The sequence below is a fragment of the Tympanuchus pallidicinctus genome, unplaced genomic scaffold (genome assembly GCF_026119805.1).
Source record: "Tympanuchus pallidicinctus isolate F22 unplaced genomic scaffold, pur_lepc_1.0 scaffold30, whole genome shotgun sequence".
NCBI classification, from domain to species: Eukaryota; Metazoa; Chordata; class Aves; order Galliformes; family Phasianidae; genus Tympanuchus; species Tympanuchus pallidicinctus.
In genome coordinates this window covers 2,943,162-2,967,097 of record NW_026294748.1, presented here as the reverse complement: position 1 = coordinate 2,967,097, position 23,936 = coordinate 2,943,162, and the positions used below count along the sequence as shown (strand labels likewise).

The 23,936-nt window shown below is 44.1% G+C and overlaps 1 long non-coding RNA gene across 13 annotated transcripts in view; it reads left to right on the top strand.

Annotated features, from left to right (window-relative positions):
- Positions 1-7,442, top strand: part of LOC128087645 (uncharacterized) — a 109,322-nt gene extending 101,880 nt beyond the window's left edge. For all 13 annotated transcript variants that reach the window (XR_008209915.1, XR_008209918.1, XR_008209924.1 and 10 more), the window contains 3 exons: positions 2,656-2,734; positions 4,876-5,070; positions 5,655-7,442. This is a non-coding gene — a long non-coding RNA (uncharacterized LOC128087645). The remainder of the gene's footprint in view (positions 1-2,655; positions 2,735-4,875; positions 5,071-5,654) is intronic.
- The last annotated feature ends 16,494 nt before the right edge of the window (positions 7,443-23,936 follow it).

Sequence of the window (23,936 nt, the reverse complement as noted above, 5' to 3'; positions counted from 1 at the left end):
CACATAAGTATTTTTTTTCCCCTGGAATTATCCTTCATTACGTGTCTGTTTTCAATTCTGTTTTCAATTATTTTCTTTTTTTTTTTTGGTACTTTTTGAATATTTATTTTTCAGCGGGCACAACAAACCCAGAGCAAAATGGGAAAGCACTGGGAACTCTCCCTAATATTACCAAAGCCTTTCGGGCTGCTCTGGGGAGCTTCTCAGTCTGCTTTTTTGTTCCTTTTCCCATAGGCGAACACATGTAGGAAAGAAGGGTATTTTGGAAATGTTTAAGGCCCGGTAAGTGAATGTTCACCACGACTCAGGGCAGGCACTGTGTTTCTGCTGAGCTCGCCCCGCAGTGCTGTATGTGGGATCGTGAAGGTTGAAGGCCTTTCTGTCTCCTTTCCAAGTTTTAGCAGCACTGTAGGAACAAGAATCCCGCTGTTTATACAGTAGAAGTTCTAACGAAGCACTGAGACGCTCCATCCCGTGGCTCTTTTGTGTTCTGTCTGCGCTTGCGGGTCTAATCCCCCTCATTTTCTATGCTCTCGTTTTTTATTTTCCCCCCTTTTTGGTTTTTAATTTCTGCTTTCCGATTTCATCGTCAGGAGAGAGAACAGCACAGCGTGGGGAGCTCTGAGCCGAAAGAGTTAAAGTTTCTTGGCACGGGAGCAGCAGTTTAGCAACAGATCAATTCATTTAAATGAAAGAAATCACAGACCGAGCCATCTGATTTTGAAATTTCACATCTTATGGCTCCACTTTAGAACAAAGCTTCTGTTTTTCTTTCCCCTCTTATTAATAATTCACGCCGCTTTTGTTTCAGCCCGTTGCTTTTCACGGGAGCTTTCGGTTGTCTGTAGTCTTTTTTTCTCTCTGCTTGTTTTTTGTTTTTTGTTTTTTTTTCCTCTTAAAAATATGAAATACCGGGGCTGCGTTCGCCTTCTGCGCTTTGCTCTGCTGCAAAGCCAGCCGTAAACCTCTGCTCAGCACAGCTGGTGTCAGAGCTGGTTGCACCCTGGGTGATCGCCGCTTGGAAACATCTTCCATGCGCTGCCCAGCGGGTTGCACACACCTCTGTGTGCTCAGCCATGTGCACAGGAGGGATTTCTGTGCCCGGATACAAGGTGCACAGCCGGCTGCAGGCAGTGTGTGTGCACCAGCAGGCGGAAGGGCTGCATCACTCTGTGCCTTACGGTGTATCTGTGTCTTGCGTGGGAGCCCTCGCGATGTGTTTCATGGCTGGTTAAAGTCTGGGGAGGATCACGAGTAACTTTGGGTGGCTTTTTGGTCATTGAAATGCGTTGGGCTTTGGTGCCAACCCTGATAGTTTGGCTGTTTTTTTTTCTTTTTTTTTTTTCCATTAAGTAAAATGAAATAACTAAATTCATCTACAGCATTTTTAAAAAGGAACGCATCCCATCTTTTACACAATCTCCTTTAAAAAAAAATAATAATAATAATAAATCATTCTTTTCTGATAAATGACAGCTTTTGGTGCAGGGGTTCACAGACCCCAACAGGGTTGGGGTGGCAGCTTTGGCCCCGTAGTGCTGAGCCTCTTCCCAGCATGTTGGGTGCATGAGGGGGGGATGCCTTTGTTCGGCTGCTCCCCAACCTCAGCTCCCCCTGCGTGAGATCCCCGGTGGGGAGGAATGGCTGTAAGTGGATTTTAGGAGTGTGAAGGGGGGTGAGGTAGCACCCTCCACCCATGGCTGGCTGTAGATGTGGGCGCTTTTATGGCTCCCTGCCCTTCTGCCAGATCCCAACCGCGTTGCAGGGAGACGGCAGGGTTCGGAGCGCCGAGCCCGTCCCCCCCAATATCGGACTATTTCTGTGGGTGTCGTTGTGGTTACATCACAGAGCGCTCCTTCCTCATCTCCATTCTTGTGCAAAATTCAAATAATTCCCCCCCCTCCCCGATAGCAGCTGTGCATGGTTTTTTAAGTCGGTCTTTAACGTTGCGAAAGGAACAATAAAATGAAAGGCAAAACCGGCATCTTAAAACTTGGCAAGTGAAAGCAGCTTGGACTGGCAGCCAAGAATCCTGCTGTGGTGCAAAAAGAATAGCATCCACGAAGCCACCACAATCCGGGGTTTCGCTTCTTTTAACAATCGCATCGGCAGCGAGAAATAATTATTCCTTGTATCAGTGTTAAAAGAGTCAAAAAGCTTAAAATGCTTGCTTGGTGAACCTTCTCAAAAGCAGGTAACGATCCTCCTATTTGATTCTGTTTTATCAAACTTTAATTGGATAAGGATCTCTGTATGATAACTAATCAGTGGGAGAAGTGGATGCGTGTTACTAACTAGCAGGGGATGCGTTTGCTGTTACAACTTCCACGGCGCTTTTTTTGTCTTAATCGCTTTGGTGCCGATAGAATTGGCAAAGTTCTGAGATGTTTGTGTTGCAAGAGATGTTTTGTTTCCGTGGGTTGGAATCGCTGCGTTGGGGAGGGCAGGAATGGATCGATCCGAGGTGGAACGTGGAAAATCAGCTTCCCTAAAAAATGAAATTAAAAAGGGGGAAAGTCGGGTGGGGGGAGGAATTCCTCCCGTAGGATTGCCTGTTCCTTTCGCTTCTGAGGCTGCAGCCTCGGCATGTGTGAAGGTGGGATCCATTTCTTGAGATTTGGCCATGAAAGCATCCGTAAATATTTTGTCTTCCAGAAAGCACTGCTCGTCGAGTTGGGCCTAGCAATATGGCAGCGCACGTTCGGTAAGGAATCTCATCAAGTGCTGCTACGAGGTAATTTGGTTTCTCCTCGCCTCTCCACTCACTGCCTTCCTTTTCCTTACAATTTCTTTTCATTATTTCAGTGCAGAAATCTATTGATACAGGTCTTTGTGCTGAAAGTAGAGAGCGTGTGTGTGTGTCTATACATAAATATATGTGTATATATATTTGTATGTATTTACAAGCCTAAATAGACTGGGGAGGGAGGTAAGGAAAAAGAATGGGGATTGTTTTGTGGTTGTTTTTCTTATTTGACTTATTTTCGTGGCAGAAGTACGAAATGGCTGCAAACAGTGCTTTGCTCAGGCACACAATGCATTCCATAATGATCGATTTTCCTGGACAGGGCATTTATGCTTCGTGGTTTGCAAGAATACCACCCACAGACCCAAACCAACGTTGTGTCTTTAGAGACTTTATTTCTCCATGTTGCTTCCTATATTCCTTTGGCTGTAAAGCCAGAGCATGCCAATCTCAGGCGGGCTTAATGCTAAACAAAGGTGTTGTGCATTTTTTGGGTGCCAGGCTCTAGAACCAAAGCTGTGCTGATCCTGTGCTCATCGACATGTTATAAAATTAATGGGGAAGCAAAGCATCCTTGGGATCAGGATATCACAATCCTTTATGTAAGGAGTACAGTCCGTGAGGTGCAGGTGGAGACTTTTTATTTGTGATCTTAGCATTCCAGTCAAATACAGTGCGAAGACGATTGATTTGTTTGCCTACCATAGATTTTCTGCCACTGTGTGTATGTTCATCAGGTTTTCAAAAGGTACAATAGCTGTATGATTGATCAGTGGGGGGAAACCTTTTGAAACCCACATCTTGTGTAATCTTTGGCACTCCTTCAGTCTCCCTGAATATGGTTGATATAAGTGAAATGAATTTTTTTTTCAAGCAGAAACATTTTTAAAAACAATAACAACCCTTGTGTTTCCCTGTTCACTTGCTGCTGCCCCTATCAGTTCTCCGTCTCAGAAATTGTCCATGAGTTTCTTTTGCAAAAGGCATGAGAAGGAGGAGGTTGGCTGCTGGGCACTTGTCATTTGCAGCACGTAGGTGCCACTGAATGCAGTCCGTGTGCCACCACGCTGCCTTTCCTCGGGGCCCACGGGAGCACAGAAGTGGTCGATGAGATTCGTGGTGGGGGCCTGACGGAGTGTTTTCTTTGGCACACATAGGTGCTTTGCTAAAGATAGCTCCTTCTGCCTTCTCTTTCCTTTTTTAACAGCTGAAGCTATGGTGATGGAGCCTAACGCTCGTTCTTCCCTTTTGTTCTGTGAAGCAGTCAGGTAGAGAGGCGCTGGGAGATGGAGGGCCAGGACTGCAGCAGCTCTCTTTTAGGCAGCTGAAGAAAGAGCATATTTTGGTTTTTGGTCGACACCTCCCAGCTGCCCTGACGAGCTCTCAGACGGTCTGCCTTGTTCTGTCTCTGTGATCATTCCACGATGAGGACGAGTTGCTGAAGTGCATTGGGTGCCTGCAGTTTCCATTCAAACCAGTGCAAGCTGAGGGCACACGTCCTGCCACAGGAGGTTTGTGCAGGCCACCCACACGCCACGACTTGGTTGCCTTCAAGGGCTTCAATTATATCCCAGTGGTTAGAAAATGAGTCTATGAGATATTAGGGAGAAAAACAAAGATTTAGAGCTAGGGAAAGCTAGTGGAAGTGTAACCTTCGCATAGGATGTGTGCTTCAGTGAGATCAGTCCCTTCTCACACAAAAAAATAAGGGGTTTCTTTGCCAGCAGAGGCGTGCAGATCATCATACCTTAAAGCATATACATCAGAGTAGAGAAAATTAGGGTCAAAATGCACTCTTAAAAAAATACTGTGTTATGCAATATTGCATTATAGCATGGGAGTGACTTACAAAGGTCTGATGGAAAAAATCCTTGTCATTGTACGAAATGCTGATAGAGGCAGCAGCAGTGTGACTGACTCCTAATACTGTGCTTATTTGGCTCGATCGGAAGGGTCAAGAGACAATCTGAATCACAATCTTAGCTCCCCTGAAATAAATGAGCTCCGTGGTTGGAGGGTTTGGGTTATTTTTGGTGGGGCAGCATTTGTTCTGTGCCGTTTGCAGCTCAGTTCCAAAGGAGTGCACAGTCAGTGTGTTTGTGCATGACGTGACTCTGTTCTGTCTGCAGGACCATGTGCTCTCTGCCCCATTGCCTCGAGTGCACTGCAGGGTGAAGGCTTTTGGAAAGCTGGGGATTCTCATTGCACGCCGGCTCCTACCTAAAAGCTTTCCTGGTTGTGCACAGATGCTGAACTCTTGCACCTCCTGTTCTTGGTCTGAATTTTGGGCTCTGAGAACTGTGGAAAAGCTGAATGCTATCAAGGTAGGTATGGGAGTCTGAAGTGTAGGAATATAAATTTAGGCAATCAGTTTAGTAGGTAACCTTTGGACAGATGGTGAAAGTTTAACATCTCTATTGCTGGATGTGGAGCAAGAGTTGCACATAACTCAGTTAAAGCAGTATTCCAACAAAAGGAAATTGTATATTAATTGCATGCTTACAGGGTGCGCAGGTTGAAGCGTTTTAAGAGCCTACACAAGAACTGGGGGAACTTTTGAAAGCATCAAAATAGCAAAATATTTTTCCACCTGCTGACTGCTTCATTTTATAGGCAGTAATCTGAAGAAAGAGGAGACGCAGCAAGTAAAAATGTGGATACACTTTAAGCAACAATTGCTCTGACTGATTTTGTGCACAGGCAGCCTGCTCTGTGGCTTAATTCCCCACCAGTTGCCCACCCAATAAAACTTCATTAATGGGAAATGTTAGTTACGCCAGCAAGAAAACTTGGAAACTTTGGGGGAAGGAGGGGAGGTTTCTTGCTGGTAACTTTGCTCTACGATTCTCTTTGAGGACTGGTTAGAAAAAATTCTAAAGCAGTTTAATATCTGTCTCTGTCATTGTAGGAAGAAATGCTGTCAGGTAGCAGTGAGTTGGAGCTGGGGGAATTTTCTGGATCGGTTCGTGAAGCAAAAGGATTCTTTCTCTTTAAAAATAGAATGACAATAGCACCCGGCCCTGTAATGACTTCTCTGAAAGTTAAAACAACTCAGAGGCAGTTGCTCTGCTTCCACCGGGCTGCCAGCATGGAAACGAGACCACTTCTTGCGGGATGGGGGTATGTGTTTATTGCACTGCTGTCTGCACACAAAAACTGCTCTTTCTTAACTTGCTGCACCGTTAGCGATACGCTGCTGGTGTTGGCCATGGCTCTTTCAGTGCTGTGTAACCACCAGCGATTCTGCCCAGGGAAGTAGTTAGGAGAAAAAGGGAAAAAAAAAAACCCAAAAAACAACAAACCCGCTGATCTCCTGCTTTCTTTTATTTGTTTTAAAGTTGGTTTTGTTTTACTGAGGTTTTGAAGGAAACTGTAGCAACAGTGCTAATGGTGTCGCAAAGCCAAGAGGCGGCTCTTCCCCCCTGGGGGAAGCGGTGTTGAGGTGCTGAGGGGCACGAAGGCTGCTGCCTGCTAACAGCTCTGACATTTCATTTGCAGAAATGCTTTTCCTCTTTTAAAACAAAAACAAAACCAACAAACCAAAGCCCAAAGCCAAACCTAACAAATTGCAGAAGAGACCCATGCCTGTTGCCACAAACCCGTAGATCCGAACTTGTGGTCATATTCCACACAAGCTTGTATCTATAGGTATGTGTCTGTCTGGCAAGTGCACAAAGTGTTGTGTTTCTGCATTTACACTGATGATGTTCCATTCTGCTGTTTGTGTCTTTCGTCTAATGCCTTCTTCCCTCCTCCTTTTTTTCTTTTTAAGAAATGTAAAAGCAGAGCTGCAGATCTCGCTCTGCAGTTACCGTATCAGTTTCTGGCTTGGGTTAATGTTAAAATACCAACTAACAACTCATTTGTGCCTGAACGAAATGGGACGGGGGAGGTCTGTGACATCAGCCTGAAGAAATGAAATCGCAGCGACGTTACACGTGGGTCTGGCTGTGGGGCATGGGCAGGGGTGGTTCTGAGGTTGCTGGGAGCAGAGAAAGCTGTTTCATTTATCAAGTGAGGGGGATCCATTCTTTGCTCAGTGGCGATTTGTTTGTGGGAGCAAGAGGTGCTTCTGTTCTGTTCTTTATTTTGGGTAACTTCAGTCCCTGTGCACAGTGCAGCTCAGTGCCAGAGCCGCCCGTTGGCTCTCCGTCTCCTTTCTCTCTCTAAAATCAGCTCGGTATAGAAGCCAGGTTCTCTTAATTTTGTGGTATTTATTTCGTTTTAAATGGTTTTTAAAGTAGAGCAGGGGAAAAACCCATGTAAGCACGCAGTAATGAAACCTGCTGGGCAAAACTGACATTTCTAAGTGGAACAATTACTTTTGAAGAAGTTTTTTTCAACCCCAACATACAGATCCTATGTGAAAATAATTAGAATGTGAACTCAAAATAAAGTCTGACTGTTTCTTTCCAGTGTTAATTTCACCAAAGATTTGGTCTGTATTTCCACTTCTAAATTTCTCTGTTTTTGAACTTGGCTGGTTTGACACACGCTGCTGCGGTCCAAAAATGGTTTTTGGTTTTTTTTTTTTCCCCCTGTCTTGCTGAATTTCCAGGGTTTTCTGTGTGTTTTCTGCTTAATGTAGATGCATAAAACAATGGCAGAGAGCTAACAAGAACTGCAGTCTAACTGCTTTTGTTTCTTCGTGTGGATTGAAACTAGCAAGAGGTGACCGAGAAGGATGCAGGATGCTCTTCCATAGTGAAGCCTTGCTGTGATTTACTGCCCTGGACATGCACCTGGAGTCCAGATCTCCCCTGGGCATTGGTTGCCATCACCTGTGAAGTTGCTGAAAGCTCCCAGTGCTCAAACAGTGCTTCCTGACTCCTTCCCCTTTGCTGGTGGACGTTGTATCTGTGGTGGAACGAATAGGGTTTCTCCTGCAGTTGATGCAGGAGGATGAGATTGCATGTTGTGACAGTGAGGTTTGTTTTTTCTAGAGAGGGTGTTATGGTTTTGCTGTTTTTCTTTTGTTTTTAAATGCTGTGAATATTCAGTGTATTAGATTCCTGTGTTTGTGGCTATCAGGGAAGCCTTGGTTGATTCAGTCTGACCTCTGAAGAGGAATGATCTGGCCAAATGCAGCTCCCAATATAATGTGTATTTGTGCATGGTGGTCTCTTCCCTGCAAAGCCATTTGGAGACATCAGGCATCTGGCAATGTGCTGAGAGAAACCTGGAATTTGTCGCTGAGCATTTTGGAGTCTGCCACTTCAGGTGACGTTGTGTTGGGAGTGCCAAAAACCCATGGCAAAGGAATTGGGCTCGTGTGTCACAAAATGAGATACCACCCTTGGGCTTGCGGGGAATTTGAAAGCACACTTTTGGATTAGAAGAATCAGTATTTGAGTCAAAGGGAAGAGTGCAAAACGACTTTGGGTACAATGTTTTAGTGCAGATCCTCACCATGCTGGGCTCTGCTGATCGATGTCCAGCTTTCTCCTTTCGGACAGAGACTTGACCTAACCATGGCTGGATGCTTAGAAAGCAAACATGAGCGATGTGCCATCAAACACAGGGCCAAGATGCCTGCCCATGCTGCTGGGCTCCCTTCTGGAGCTCAGCTTGCTTTCTGGTCGCTGCTGGTTTTCTGCTGCTTGGCAAAGGATAAGGGCAGCTGTGCCCCTGCATAGGGATGCAGCAATTCAGCCCGGTGTGAGCTGGAGATGCTCCATGGTCTGTGGGACAAGTGGACGTGCTGCAGAGCACACCCACAACACGTCACTAATTTTTTAATTTATTTTAGTTAATTTTCCTTGCTAGGCTCCCGCCAGTCTTTTTTTAGCCGTAGCCTCTGATACTCTCCCAGCCTTTGTTTTTCAGCTCAGCCTTTTGAAAAGAGCTGTATTGTGTTTTTGGTGTTAATTTGTATTTCTTTTCCGTTGGTTGTATTTCACTGCACTTCATTAAGTTTTAGAGTGAAACTCGAGTCTGACAAAATGATGGGAAGAACCTTGAAATGTGTCTTCCCTGTAGGACGGAAGAAACTAATTGGAGGCTGCGGTGCTTCTACCTGGATGTTTCTCGTGAATATTTTCCCTCACTTAGTTGATGAGGAGCTCACATTTATGCAGCAGCTTTGATCTGAGTGCCAGACAGAGTGCACAGAGATCTCTTCATCTGTCACCGAGGCACAGCGGCTGCATCCCATTGCGCCGGCGCGCTGCAGGGTCACCATGGGCAGGGAGTGCTGGATGCTTTGCCCAGTTTGATGTTGCAGGGAACAGAAAGAAAGAGAAGGCAGCTACTGGAGCTGGAAACAAACCAGAGCCCCTCATGCAGAATGTAGCAGGAGGGCCTCCGGGACATGAAAAAATCACAATGTCCTCTCAGAAATTGCTACCTTGATCTGCACAGTGCATTCTCTAGCGATAGGCAGTCATTGCTTTAGCACCTCCCAGGAAAAAATGCCTCCTATGGAACTAACCTGGCTACGTGTGCATCTAGGGAAGCTCTGCTACAGTAGTGCTCCGTTTCTCCAGTTAGTACAGAGGCAAAGGTTCTTGCCTGAAGAAGAAAAGCAAACCTTTACCAAAGCCAGCTCCTCTTGTTCTTCAGATTTGGTAAATCACGGTTCTCTCCCTCAAAATAACAAGACTGCTTCTCCTTTCTGTTAATGACATCTTTCACTGAAAGGCCATTTGCAGACAGGTGTGTTGCACAGCATCCGCTGGGGTGCAAGAATGATTTCACTTGTGTGCTCCCCCTTTTCCCAGTCTCATCTGGTGCAGAGCACAGCGAGCGGTGTCAGCAGAGAGGAGCACACAGTAGCATTCGGGTAATTAGGAGAACCATATGCAGTGGCAAATGGGAATCATGATAAGCAGAATGTGATTGTGTACCCTGGAATTTGAACCTTATCCAAACAGTCTTCTTCAGATAATCAAATCTCGTCGAACTCTTAAAAGGCAGATAGATAACTATTTCAGTAATCTGAATTTTATTTATTGTTTTAATCAGTTCTTTGTTCTTTGTTTATTTGTTTTTAATCACTGAGGGAGAAAACAGGGAGAGGATGTTCTTAGACATGGATGTTTGGGACTAAGACCCCCATCCTTGAGCCAGGCAGTCTCCATCCACTTCAGCCCCAGTGATCTGAAGGAGGAACGTCCATGCAAAACCAGCATTGGCTCTGGGACCTCCTCATGCTATGCAGAGTCTCCAACAAGAACGTTCAACCTGGGCTCTGTGAGCTTCCCACATTCCCATGAAGCAGTATGGTGCTGCTCAGCCATACAACAAACCTGGGCCTGTGGGTTTGGGGGGTTATTTAGAGTCATCAGCCCTGCAGCTTGCCTACCAGCATCACTCCTGGGCCCAGCTACTGACACAAAGCTCTTCGTGCTTCAGCAGTAAGTGCTTGGCTACCCTTCCCCTAGAAACTACCAGATCCCGAAATGTGATATTGAGTAAATCTTCAGATTGCTGTAACTCTTGCTAAAAATTCAAGCACGGACCATTTTTGTAATGTGTTGAAAAGTTTTGGGTTGCTTTCATAATATTGTAGCTGCTCTGGATGTCAGCTGAGCCCAGATGAGATTTCTTACTTTAATTTGCATGCTCTGAAAGTCTCAGCTCAGCCCAGCCTCTAGGAGTAAACCTGAGCTGGAGTAAACCTTCAAACCTCTTGAGGTTCCTCAACCGAGTCCTAATAGTGAAGCTGCATCAAGCAAACCTCGAGGGGTGAGCTGATCAGATGGAATCACATCAGCATTTCCATTGTAAAATCTCATCTGTCTGAGGTTTTTGAAAGTCCTCTGTTAAACAGATCACTCCGAGCTGAAGTTTAGCAAACAAGATTTCTGACCTCAAACCGGAACGATATCGTTTGTGGGTTTGGGTATTTATTTTTCTTTCTCCATGACTTCAGGAAATGTGTTTGCTTCAAGAGTATTTTCTGCTTTCCACCTCCTCCTTGGCAAGCCCTGCGGTTGCCTGCCTGGGATCTGAATGTGAAGGTGGGCTCTTCTTTCTTCTGTAGCCTTCATGGTCAAAAAGGCTCAGAGCCAAATCTCAGCTGATGATCTTGCAGCTGATCGTAACAAAACAGAATTCTGCTTCTTTGAGCTCATGTGTCCTGAAGTTCCATTGCTGGTATCATTGCTGTCTCAACTCTGTATGGTCAATAGGAGCAATTGCAAATGCACACACAGTATGGTGTAACTTAGGAGGAGTAATACGTGGGGCACTGCTTTTTGTGTCAGTGTTTTTGGGGGATATTATGCCCTCTGAAGAGCTGTTTTTCTGTGGAACGTGCTGCTTTGCATTGCAAAATGTTTTAAAAGAATGGAATATTCCATTAAATCCTTGAAAAGCAGCACTGGATTAGAATTTTGCCAACATTCTTGGGAAACCAAATGTAAAGTTTGGCTTCTTCCAACACAGAGTAAGAGAGGCAGGTTTCTGTATTCTGCTGTCACCTGAAGTTCTTGGGGGGGAACAGGAGGTAAAATGAGCACAGCTCTGCATCCCTTCCCCATCCAGGCTCCACCTGCACCTCCATCTGATGTTGTCTGGGTCCCGTGGGCTGCCTTTCGCTCTGAAGATGCATTAACTTACATAGGAATGTGTGGCTCTGCATTGCAATGCAAAGCTCCCCACAACTATACTTAATAGGGACTTTTATAACATTGATACGTATCATAATTGAACATTGTCATTAGATTACATATTCACCCTAATTACATAATTAGGTATGATTGTGCTAATTGAGTAAAGACATAATTGACTAAAATCACCCAAAAACAAACATGGGGAGTCACGCCACCGAAAGGCAGTGCTATAATAGACAGCAGTGCTGGAGATCTCTCCTGCTCTCCCAGAAGAGGAACATTCCTGGTTCATAGGCAGTTACCAAGCAGGCAGATGTAGTGAAGGTGCTGGGTGATGGTAATTAGGTGACTTGTGCTTTAATATTTGATCTCAGCTCCTCGTGTCAGTAGTAGCAGCAGATACTCTAATTGACGGCATGACTAGCTGCGTGATGCTTCTTTTCTGCTTGAAATGACTGTTCCTCCGGGGTGCAAATACACTTTCATCCATCCTGGCTTCATCTGAGCTTGAAATAGTGGGAACAGAATATCTCATTCTGAGACCAGGCTCCCATTGATGGCAAATCTCACCTTGTGCAGCAACTGTGGGGGTGTCTAAAAATTGACCAGAGGGTGAGTATGGGACAGAAACTGCTTCAGTGTTTAAAAATACTTCATCTTAAAGTCTCTAGTTTTTTTTTTTTCTTCTTTTCTTTCTTTAAAGCAGCTCTGAAGCAAGCATAGGTCACATACAGGTCCACAGAAAGGCTTGTTTATTCCTATCGCATTGTTTTGAAGGGGCTTTGGATATATGGGAGCTGGTGCAGAGGGATGTATAGGAAGTGGGACACGAATACTGTCTTGGTGAGAGCCCTGCCCCATGCTGGCATGCAGCTCCAGCACCTTGGGGTGGGAGGAAGCCCAGCGGGGTGCAGCTCCCAGCTCCCTACAGTGCTGGGGAGGCAGCGAGAACGCTCCTTGAGTGAGTGCCAGCGCAGAGCTGACAGCTCAGGGCTTGGGAAATGTGGCAGTGAGGAGGAAGCTGAAGTTGTGATGGAAGGGAGGCAGGGAGAGGTGGCGAGTCAGGAGCAAAGCAGTCACGGTGGCATTTGCCAACCTGCGAAAAATTTAGGCTATTTAGGCTCAAGGTGAGAATACTGCTCATGAAGTATTTTCTCTTATGTCTGTGAAAGGACCTTTGCTGAGCTGAGGATGCGACTGAAGCAAACCAGTTCCTTCTTCCCTTTCTGTTTTGGAGCGAATTCTTGGAGGATGTTTTGCTCAGCACTGTTTGTAACTGCCTGGTCTGCAAGGCGTTCCATCACAGTGCTGATGTTAGCAGTGATCTCTTTCATTAGAATGATTAGATGCTAATAACCGTTCTTTAAATGTTTTGAATTGCATTATTTCTAACCTTTATAGGAAGGTTGAGATGCAGGGAAGATAGGTTGAGATGCACAGATAGATTGTAGAGAACATGTGTGGCCTATCCTCGTGATACTGAAATGGTGTAGCTCCTAAGTAAGCTCTGTTAGCTGCAGAATGTGGAATAGGACTTTTGAAGAAGTCAGGAGAGGCAACACACCTCCTGTGTCACATAACTGAGTGGAATCTGGGGCCTCCTGCCACCATAGGTGAGGTTCATTGGATTCCATAGAGCTGCACGGGTTACATCTCTGGATGTCATGTGTGAGGGCAGATGCTCAGTGCACAAAAGGGTGGAGTTGTGTCCAGGAAGGATTCAGGGTGCTTTTGGAAAGCAGGAAAGCTGCTGGTCTGGAGCAGGGCTGGAGAACTGCGGTGTCCTGATCCATCTGTGTGTCTGGATCATTGTTCTGAGAAACAGAGTGGTCAACAGTGACTGTCCTGCTATGGTACCATACTATGCCACTAACTGAGATACTGTGCCATCCAGAGCCTGTCAGTTCAAAATAAACTTTCCTGAATACGTAGTTATTAGAAATTCTACTAATACTATTAACAGCAAACCTTGCTGTTATTTAAATTTAAATCTCTACACTTAAATCTTGCAGAAATAGTGTTTTTCTTTCCAATTTTCTTCCACTGTTGCAAGCTGAATTCCAGCACGTGGTGTTGTTTCTCATCTTCTTTCTTTGCTTTCTAGACAGGCTTTGAATGCAGAGGTAGGGCACTGGCTTCTTCATAATCAGCAACACTACTTTATCCGAGGAAAATAGGAGCAACCAAGATGCCATCTATTCAGCACAGCTCAGCACTCATTCATGAGCTCTGATTCCAATGTAATCCCCTTCCAGCACAGAGCCGCTGTGCCTGAGGATGCATTCACCTGAGAGCAGGATCTCAGAACTGATTCAGTTCCACTGTTTGCACTGGCGTATTTTAAGATGCTAATCCCTGTTTGTAAGCTGTAATAAATAGGCAGCATACTGCTTTAAGCACTAGCTTGGTGGGTAATGGGAATGAGTCACAAAGATAACATCCTGGTTGTTTGACTGTGAACTAATACAAGTGAAAAATGTAATGAGATCCTTGTTAAGGGAACACTGTCTTATTCTGACTGCTGAGACAGGCTCAGTATTGCTTATCTAAAAGCATTAATCTGAGCAAGGAATCGATGCAAGGGTAAAACTTACTTAAATGTTTCAACCCCCTTTTGCAGTTCTCCAAATCCCACTTCTGCAATCATGCTTTAAATGTGCAGGAGCCAAGATGAGTGTTCCAGAGTCGATGCTATACGTGTTCAAAAAGGAAAAGACATGTTAGGACAAACTTCACCCTAAACCTTTCTGAGAGCTTTAGAAAATGTATGTGTATGTTCTGTGCTGTAGTCCAGATGCATCTGCTACAGAGGAGGAAAAAGCCTCATTTTTCTGGCCAGGAGCAAAATTCCTTCTTGTGTGAAAAGTGTCCATGATCTTGTTTATACCTAGCAGCAATAACCATGGCTTACTGTGTCTTATGTGCTGACATACGCAGTGCGGGAGAGCTGCGTCTGCTTTGGTGCCTTTTCACCAACACAACATTTATTACTTCCAAATTAGAGCACTGAGAGTGTTGAGGCCTTTTTTTTTTTTTTTATCATTACTATTTTTTTAATTGAACCCCTGACATAATGTGAAGTGTGGGTGGCTTTCAGCATTTTTGACTGCATGCATCCAGGTTGAGGTAGTAGGTTGTATAGTTTAGAATTACACCAAGGGAGATAACTGTACAACCTCCTAGCTTTCCTTGGGTCTTGCACAAAGCGGCGTGATGAGCGACCATAATTCCTCAGCAGTGTTTGCTCTGGACACATGGAACAGGAAAGAGCAGGTAAGATGAGCTGGAAAAACTTTTCTTTTGCCTCTCTAGAACTTCACAGATGTTCGTTCTCTCAGCACTTCCTTTTTTTTTTTTACCTACTGGTGCCATATTATTGAATATTTAGCAAATTCAGCGGACTAGTAATGCTTGTCTTCCTTTATTAGCATTCGAGCAGCGCTATGTGCTACATTCCTAAAAAGCACCATGACAACACAGCAGTGTTACTGCCTTCATGGTCAGCAAGCAGAAGTCTCCAAAGGTAACAAGGAAAACGTCCTGCACTGTGTCTGTTACTGAGATGTGCAAGTGGGTTTCCCCTGGCGTTAGCTGGGTTAGTTCTGCCCCAGGAGCTGAGCGAGGCTGTGCCAGCAGCAGAGTGGGAGCTGGCACTCCTTGCCTCTCAGAAAGGTAGGAGGCTGGCACTGATGCTTCCAGATAAAACCTGCAAGGGTTTGTGTGAAAGTACCTAAATCTACACAGTCCCCAGGAGAGCTGTTCTTAGGGAATCTCCATTAATGATTACAGTTAGCTAAAATGGTGGTTTTCAAGTTTTGGGTTTTTTTTTTTTCCTAGGCTTTTACAATTAAAGTAGGCGTTTCAAAGACTGATGCTTCTGGTCACATCTTGTAAAGGTGGTTTGCTTCTCCATCGTATCAGTTTCGTTTAGCATTGCTGCTCTGCATATGCTTTAGGCTGATTTATTTCTCTGCCCATAGATCTTGTTGGAAGTGCACGTTTTCAACTGATGTAAATCCACAAACTGTGCTGACCCACATCCAGCATAGAGTTAGTGGACACCACTCTGCAATGGTTGATTCTTTAGCTGCTTGGTACTTCTCTAGGAAAAACATTACATATTAATGGTGACGGTTCCCAAATAAGAACAGCTTGCTTTCCTTTTTGGTGGCAGAACTGTAGACCTGCTTCATGCAAGTATAAGGGTACTTTGTAAGGTTGAAAGTTGCTGACTGTGTGTACTAATACACATACTTGTGGCTATCAAACTTAATGCCAGATGGATATGTAAATCAAATAATCTATCTGCTCCAAAGAACAAGAGGTAACAATGAAGAAGGAGGATGGTCAGTGGTACAGTGGAGTTAACAATAACCATAATTCAGTGTGCATATTTTTCTTCCGAACAAAGCAGCATTCCAGCTTTCCCCCTGATGAGAGGAATGTATTGTCAATTAATTAGACTTCCATCATATGTCCTCGGATGCCCTTCTATCATATGCCTTCCATATGTCCTTATGTCATATGCCTTCCATATGCCCTCTGTGTAATTAAGCTTCTATCATATGGCTTCTATCATATGCCATTTAAGTAGATTTCCAGGAGAATGTGGCAGTGTTACAATTACGGACCTTTTGCAATGAGTAAAGGAGCAGCTCATGAGCTGTAGATTAGAAGAGGAGGAAGCAAAAGGAAGGTGTCTAGCTCTGAACGGTTCCTGTAATTGCCAGTCTTGTTTCTCCCTGCTTGCACAAGGAACAGACAGAAGTGTCCTAATTTCCTTCTCTTCCATTGCTGTTCCATTCCTAGTTTTTATTCAGTTATTCCTGTGAACAGTAGGAGAGATAGTAACTGTTTTTCAGAGAACATTTCCATTGGAATGTAAAATGAAAAAGAAACAATCCACCCCCTAGAAAATTGTTTGTCCTTTGATAATGGAATCTAAACTTTGATCTGATTTTTTGTCCTTTTAAGTCTGACGTACAAAGGGAAGGACTAGAAATGTCATGGGGGGAGAACTAATGAAAATGAGCTGGTGCACTTTGTTTGAGCACACATCCCTATTCTCTATTATGGGCAATGAGTGTAAATAGCGTTGTGCATTTCTTGGCATGGTGATTGCTTGGTAGATAATGTAGAAGAATACGTAGTGAAATGGATTCCAAATTTACTGTGGCTTACTAAGACCCAAAATAGGCTCTGATGCCTGTATACCTCATGAAGAAAACTGCAAGCGTCCAAGGAGCGATAAGGTCTTGGAATGGTTTCCAATGAAAAGGCAGCTAATGTGCTCACTTGGCTCATGTGCATCTCTGTATCCATGCCCTCTTCCTTCCCCAATACTTCTGAAGCCGTATTCTATCACCAATCAAATTTGATAGAGCAGCAGCGACTCCTGAGACCATTGTGCTCCAGCAGGCTGTACAGAATTTGCAACCATGCACCCTGTGTAGCTGGGAGGATGGCTGGAAGGATAAAGAGAAGGTGAAATATCACGAGATGCTCTGAAGTGACAGAGCTGTAAGCTGGGGAACAGTTCTGTAGTATGTGTAGGTTTATCTGGAGCAAGTGGTTGGGATGAGAACAGTTTGGACAGATTCCCACTGACTGGTGGCCAGCCCATGAAGACATTGTGACTTCACTGCTATTTTATGTGTTTTATGCAGATGAAGCTGGTATTTACAAAAAAATTGTCCTATATTTTGCTAGGTAGACATACTGCAAGTCACTACTAGCAATATAGGTTCCTCACAAGAAGATACTGGGTCTTACTTTTGTTCTAGGTCACTAGGGAAGTTATTCTGAAAACTGCCTCCTGTGGTCCTGCAGTATCAGTATAAGGATTTGCTGATGTCACAGTTGTAAACTGCTTACTGAGGAATGTGTTGGAGCCTCTTATGGCTCAGCTGTATCTTTCAACACCACTAATTTATTTAAAGAATAATTAATAAGGTCTTGCATTCAGTAGTAATTTCTTGGTTTGCTGGGCAGCAAGGTATTACTGGAAACAGCACATTATTGCAAATTCTCTTTTGTTTCTGTGTTTCCACGTGGCTGTGGTGGCTGTGAAAGGTGCCAGCCAACGGTGATGAAGAAGGAGGAACTCTGCTTATCCACAGATAATGGGATTTGCTTGCATGCAGCCCCACAAGCATCTTCTGAGCTGCCTCACAGCTGTCCTTGGATGGGCCAACCTGTGGCAGTGAGCAATCTGGGCAGGGCTGTTTCCTGGGCCTTGAATGCTCATCCTTTAGAAAGGAAACTGAAATTCAAAAACTTTCAGTGTTGGAGGGATCTTTTCTTTCTTTCTTTCTTTTTTTTTTTCTTTTCCTTAAACAATGCCTTTCATCTGCTTCCACACCCAGCTGAAACTATGCCGCAACACTTCTGCTCCTAAATCAGATGCATTAAGTATAGTCAAATTTATACATAAAAGTTTTGCAAGAACAGGGATGAAATAGAATGGAATGCCAGAATGACTCATTGTTTAATGAATAAGGCCCTAAGTGTTCTATTGATGCCATTTATAAATCTGTATAAAATGTATAGAATTCATGTCATAACTGGAATTCCAAGCACAGCAACCTTGTGAGCTAAATTATGATGATGATAGGGTACTGCACAAATTAATATGAATTCTAACACGCTTCTGCTTGAAAGCTGCTCAGACAGTTAAAAATAAGACAATTTCATTACAGAGATTCAAAGCCCGGACCTCAGAAATGGTCTCCTCTCTTCTTTTGAAGTTGCAAGTTGCTGAAGGAGGGAAGTTTTTTTTGTCTGTGTTCAAGTCACAAAGTATAACCTATAAGGGAAAAATACATCCTTTCCATTAGATACAGATATTGATTACAGTGCAGCTGGAAAATGAAAGAATTAGGTGGTAGAGAACCAGCTCTGCATTCAGACACCCATCTGTGTGAAATGAAGGGCTTGAGGCCAGAGCAGAGACCTGAGCACTCGTCTCTTTTTGACCACCTTTTTTCTTCCCTTTCTCACTTTCACCTTATCATAGATTTGCCATAGATTTGCAGCTTAGGAATGAAAGCAGATGAAGTTCAGCACTTCCAGAGTGAGTTTTCAGGAGTCTTCAGTCACAGCCAGATTCCTGGGTGCGTGGTGTTGGGCTGCCAGCATTTAATTGATAAAAACTTCCAAGGGTTGGAAATTTTGTATAGCCCAAAAGATCCAAAGCATTTTACTGGGGGGGGAATGGCTTCTTTTTTCACATGTTTCTTTTCTGACCAGAACAGGACTTCTGGTTGCCCTGACTCCACTGATCTCTAGGCAGTCCCAGCTGCATATATTTAGCTTCAAAGATTCATAATATAAAATGTATTTTCCCGAAGCAAATCAGATTTTTACATGTGAAATTAGCCTCTTTGTGCAATGTCATGGCCCTGTTTCTTGGTTAAATAAGTTCAAGAATCAGGTTTCTGGGGCAGATGGGGAAAGATTCTGAAATTCGGTGCTAAACACAGTGCCTCCCGCTTCCTTCCATCTCTCCCTGCTTCCCTCTATCTCTACAGAAAACAGTTTCATCTCCAGTTAGGCGCTCCAGCCTTGTCTAAAATGACACTTTAAAGGCAGGGTAGGTGTAGCCAATATGGGATCCTCGATTTCCCTTTTCTATCTACGTTCTCCTGTGTTCAGGTAACGGAACAACTGCATCATGCTGCAGAGGAGCAAATGTTGGGGTGCAGGGCTTCCCCCTGTCCCTTTCAGGCTGCTGAGGATAAACCCACTCCAAGCATGAGTCACCCCTCTGCCATTCTCCCCTTCCACCCTTTGCCAAGGTCTGGTGACATGACTGTGATTTCTCTGAAGCTTGTCTTTGTTACAGGTGTGACACACGGCTCATAGGGTTTCATTATGGCTTTCATAACGTATTAATGAAATGTCAGGATCAAGTCATTTGTAATTAACAGTGATGTGTAAATGTCATGTCTAACAATTGTAGTGTAAGTGTATTTTTGTGAATGGGCCATTTTTTCACATGTGCAACTGGCAGCGTCCAAAAAAGCCTTAACCAGTCAGGCAGACGTTTGATAAAGACAGACTATTTTTTTCTTCTTCTTCCTTTTGCTTTTGCATTTTCCTCCTGAAAATATGATGTGCAGTCTGATATGCAGTCAGTCCCTGTCGCCTGCTGTTGCTAAATCCAACACCAATTCAGAGCTCAAGCCATCAATGGGAGCTTTTTTGAGCATTCCAGAGCTTGGTCCTCTTATGAACGTAGAGTGGATGAACCCCTGCACAGTAGGGAGGTGAAATTCAACTGAGTGTTGTCTGTGTTTTTGGGAGCAAAAACAGTGAGGCATGCAGAGCAGGAGCTGTGCTACCAGGCCTGAGTGTTCAAAAAGATGCCAGCAAAAATGGGCCTAAGCATGGAGATATCCAAAATCGGCATAGTGGAACCATTCCCATTAGAAAGGAAAACAAATTTACATCAGAATGAACAGAAAGGAAATAATGAGGAGGTAGAATGAGAAATTCTTGTAGTCTTGCAAAGTGAGTACAAGGAGACACGCGGTGAAAGCAAATGGTGACAAATTGAAAATGTTTTAAAAGGCAATTCTTTTTCACCAGCGCTTAATTAAAAAATGAACCTAATTGCTTTTAGAAGTTAATGGGACCAAGAAGTTTGCAAGCCTAGAACAGGTTAGATACTAAAGTTTGTAATAAGCATATGCAGAATTATGCTAATTCAGAGCTGAGTTTAGACTTCATGTTTCAAGACCTGAAGCATGAATGAAGCGCAGCAGTTCAGGACAAGAAGTGAAGCAGTGCAAAGGACAACTGTGGGTCATGCAGAGCCGCCAACACCTGTCACACTTGGAGCAGGTTTGGTAGAGAAGTTTGCATTCTGCCCAGCCTGCATCTGTCTCTTGGAGATTATTAAGCACGTGGCTCACACTGACAAATGAGTGAAGGGTTGATGGAGCAATATTGATAATAATTACCCAGCAGCCTGGTCCACCTGCAGTTCCTCACAGCTGCTGTGCGTGATGGGGAAGGTTTTTGTGACCACTGTAGAGTAAAGGATACAGAGGCAGGTGAAGCTGGCTCCTCTGAATCGTGCTGCTTGGAAATGCATGGCTCTCAGCTTGGTACGAGCTTTGGGGTCACTCCATTCAGTCCCTGAATGCTGTAGGCAAACAGTCTGCGTTCTTTGGCCTTAGTGAGCTTAAATAATTGTTGCAAGCAGAAGGTCAAACCCATTCCTGGGTTAATGCCCCTGATGTGGGTGTATTTTAAAGAGCTGGGTTTTTTCCTTGTGTTTGAAGTGGCTTCTCATCTCGTCTGAGGAGGAGTAGCAGTTGTGGCTTCAAGAGCGGTTTGCAGTAATGCTGTTTGTAGTCTGACAAATGCCACAGCTTCCCCTTGGCTTTCTATTTCCTCCCATAAGTGAAGTTGTTAGATTTGGAGACAGGATCTCAAAAAAAGAATGAGGAAGAAAGGAAGAACGGGAAGGAAATGGGAAGGGGAGAAGGCGAGGCACAATTGCTATCTGCTACAGATCTTGTGGTTGGAGTTGATTTGGAAATTGCCTTCCCAGTGGCTTTTGAAATGTGAAAGGAGAACTTACGATTAAAGGAGCTAAGATATTTCAGTCACGTGTTTCCCTTCATTTGTGTGTGAGAATAGTTACTGAATAAGAAATTGAATAGTGTAGGTTCAGTGGAAAAAATACAACCAGGGTCTGCTGCTCGCTGTGTTGGTAATGATGCAGTTTGACTGCTGAATCATTTCTGTTTGTAGGGTTCTGTCATACATGGCACTGGTCAGTGAGCTCTGATTGTAGTGCTGCAATAAATCATCAGGGCCCTATGCTGGTGGCTGTATGTCCTAAAGGATCACTCAGAACTTCATGTCAAAATTAGAGACCTGCAGTCTCTTCCTTCTTCAGTGTGAGTGTGGGTTTGTCCTCGTATACCCTGCTGTGGAGAAGGCTGCTTTTAAATCTTTAATAGGGCATTAGAGCAATTTGCCTGTGATTTAGTAATAAGTGGGCAAGGAGAGTGGTGACAAACGAAGCCGGGAGGCCCTAAAATTCTTTGAATATTCCATGTTTTCCTGGAACTGTTGGGAAAAGGCTGCCAGAAAGGTCTTGGCAGGTTTTCTAGGTGGCTGGCCAAGTCTGAAGCAAATGTGGATAGTTAATAGGCTAATGCAGCTCTGGTTCCAAGTCCATACATATATAACATAAGTTTTTATTTAAGAAATCCCACCACACGGAGGAGCAAATGTAGTGCTAATATATCTTCCTGCAAGAAAATGGCAAGGGAAAAAGCACTGTCATCTTGTGAAGATAAAGCAAAGGATCCTTTGCCCTTGCGTTTTGGAGAGTTGAATTGTGATTTTAACAAGAGGAGATGTAGGAAATGAAATCAGTAGACAGGCAGTGGCTTTCCCATGGGGGCCCCATATTAATTGGGAAAGGCTGATAAAGCAATAGTTTACATCTGGGAAAAATAGCAGGAGTTGTTCAAAGAATGGATTTCCATTGCTAGATTGTCTGTTTGTTGTTAAAAAAAAAAAAGGTAATTGAGCAGGACAGTGATCAAATAATGGCGTGGGAGCAACTGCTGCAGTTGGTTGCATGTGGACAACCCTTCCTAGCTCAGAGCTGGAATCTGTCTGTGGGTCAGGCTGTAAAGCTTAGGTGTTGCTAATCAGCCACAGTATAAGTTAGTTTGGGAAGGGTTCCTCTGTGCACGGGACTCAGAATGTTGGCTCTCTGCAGCTGCAGGCACCCAGGAATGGATGTTCACCATCGTGCCTGGCGTGAGTTTGCTCCTGGGAAACAGGAGTTCAGATTTCTCTCAGGCATCAGGTGAATTAGCTTTGTAATTTTACAGTCCTCTCCAGTGTGAAGGATTCTTGTTTGTGCTCAGCTCGTGGGGCTTGTCTTGTTTTATTATTAATGAGGAGAAGGCTACTGTGCACAGCCTCTGCCGTTATCATGGAACGATTTATTTCTTTGATTAAGCTGCTGGTGCAAGTCCTGAAGTTCTGCACCAGTCTTCCTGTGGGATCTCTGATGAGTCGCTTATTTTTCTTTGTTTTCACTCGCTGTCTATTAGATGGAGGTCCTTCTAACGCAGAAGGAAAGGCAGAGGTGCAGATCGTATGTGAGTTGTTCAGTCTGCTGTGTTGCACGTCATGTTGAAACTGCAAGTGAGCATACTGTGTATCTGCATGAAGATAGATTTCATATGGACTGCTGCCATGCTGACATATACATTCATTAGCTATACAGCCTTAGAACTGACAATATTTATAATCGAATACTACTCTGATAAGAACACAATCAACTCAAAAAGGATGTTATTGTACTTCGAAAATCCTATTTAAAGAATGTCATTTATTATCATAATAGGTTAAGTAACCTCGTATTCAGATTGTTCTATTTGTTTTCCTCATTTTCTACCTCATACAAATGTTACGCTGTCTCTGTGCTGTAAAAACAACTGAATTTAAACTTAGGATGTAACAGAGCCTGCACTGCAATGTTCAGTGATGCAGAAGAACAGACTGGCACCAGGAGTGGGGAGACTGGCTGCTCTGCTTGCATCCTGCTGCTATTTCTGGCATGCAGAGACTGAGCAGTGTCTGCTGGCCCAAACCTAAGTCCTCAGACACGGCTGCATCTTCAACACGTTCTGACACTCGTGCTCTCTCTCACATGCCTCTGATATGTGGCCTTCTGATTTTTAGTATTCTCAACACCAGTGAAAACAAGTTATAGTACTTTAAGAGCTCTGTGTCTAGTTTCCAAAGGTAAGAGGACTTGCATTCAGCCCTGCGTTCAGGTTCCCAAGCCTGTTATTTATCTGACAGCAGGACCTAAATGGCTTGGCATCCTGTAGATGCCCTGTGAGAAGAGGCTTCCTGCCCCCAGGAGCCTGCAGTCCAACCAGATAAGGCCAGCAGGAGAGGGAACACAGAGAGATGGAGAAACTTGACCAACTGAGCACGTCGAGTGGCAGGGCAGGGAATAGGAACAGACCTTTTGAATTCTCACCACTGTCACCACCACCAAAAATATTTCGGTGTTCTACCTTTTGGTTTAACTCTTAAGCAATAGATGAGACAAATATTTTTGTTGCTGTTGGGAGAAATATGCCCCCCTTGTTTAATTTAATTTTATTTTTTCAAACTGTGGCAAGCGTGGGCCATAGCTGGAGTACAGGAACAACTGGAAAACAATTTTTTGTTTATCTTTGAAATAATTCCAGCCTCTCTTTAAAAAGAAAGTCATTGCTGGTGAGAAAGGCTGTGACAGGAGGTCTGGGGGATGTGTAGGATGACTGTGCCCTGAGGTCCTTCTGCTCCTTATAACCTATCAGGGCTCTCTACAAACATGAATTATGGCTCAGAGTCATTTCTTTCTCATGTGAGATAGATATGTTACCTATTTTGGTTTTATGCAGGGGAAAAATGGGCGCAGACTGGGGATCCACAGTGGGTTCATGGAGGAGAAATAACAGATCTCTGGCCTGCAGCAGGCAGCAAGCGAGGCTTTCCATCTCAGTGCAGAGTGACCTGTACACTTTTTGCCTATTGCAACATAATTCATTCTAGCTCCGTTTTCGCCTCATGGATTTCTAATTTTAATGTGATTTTCTACT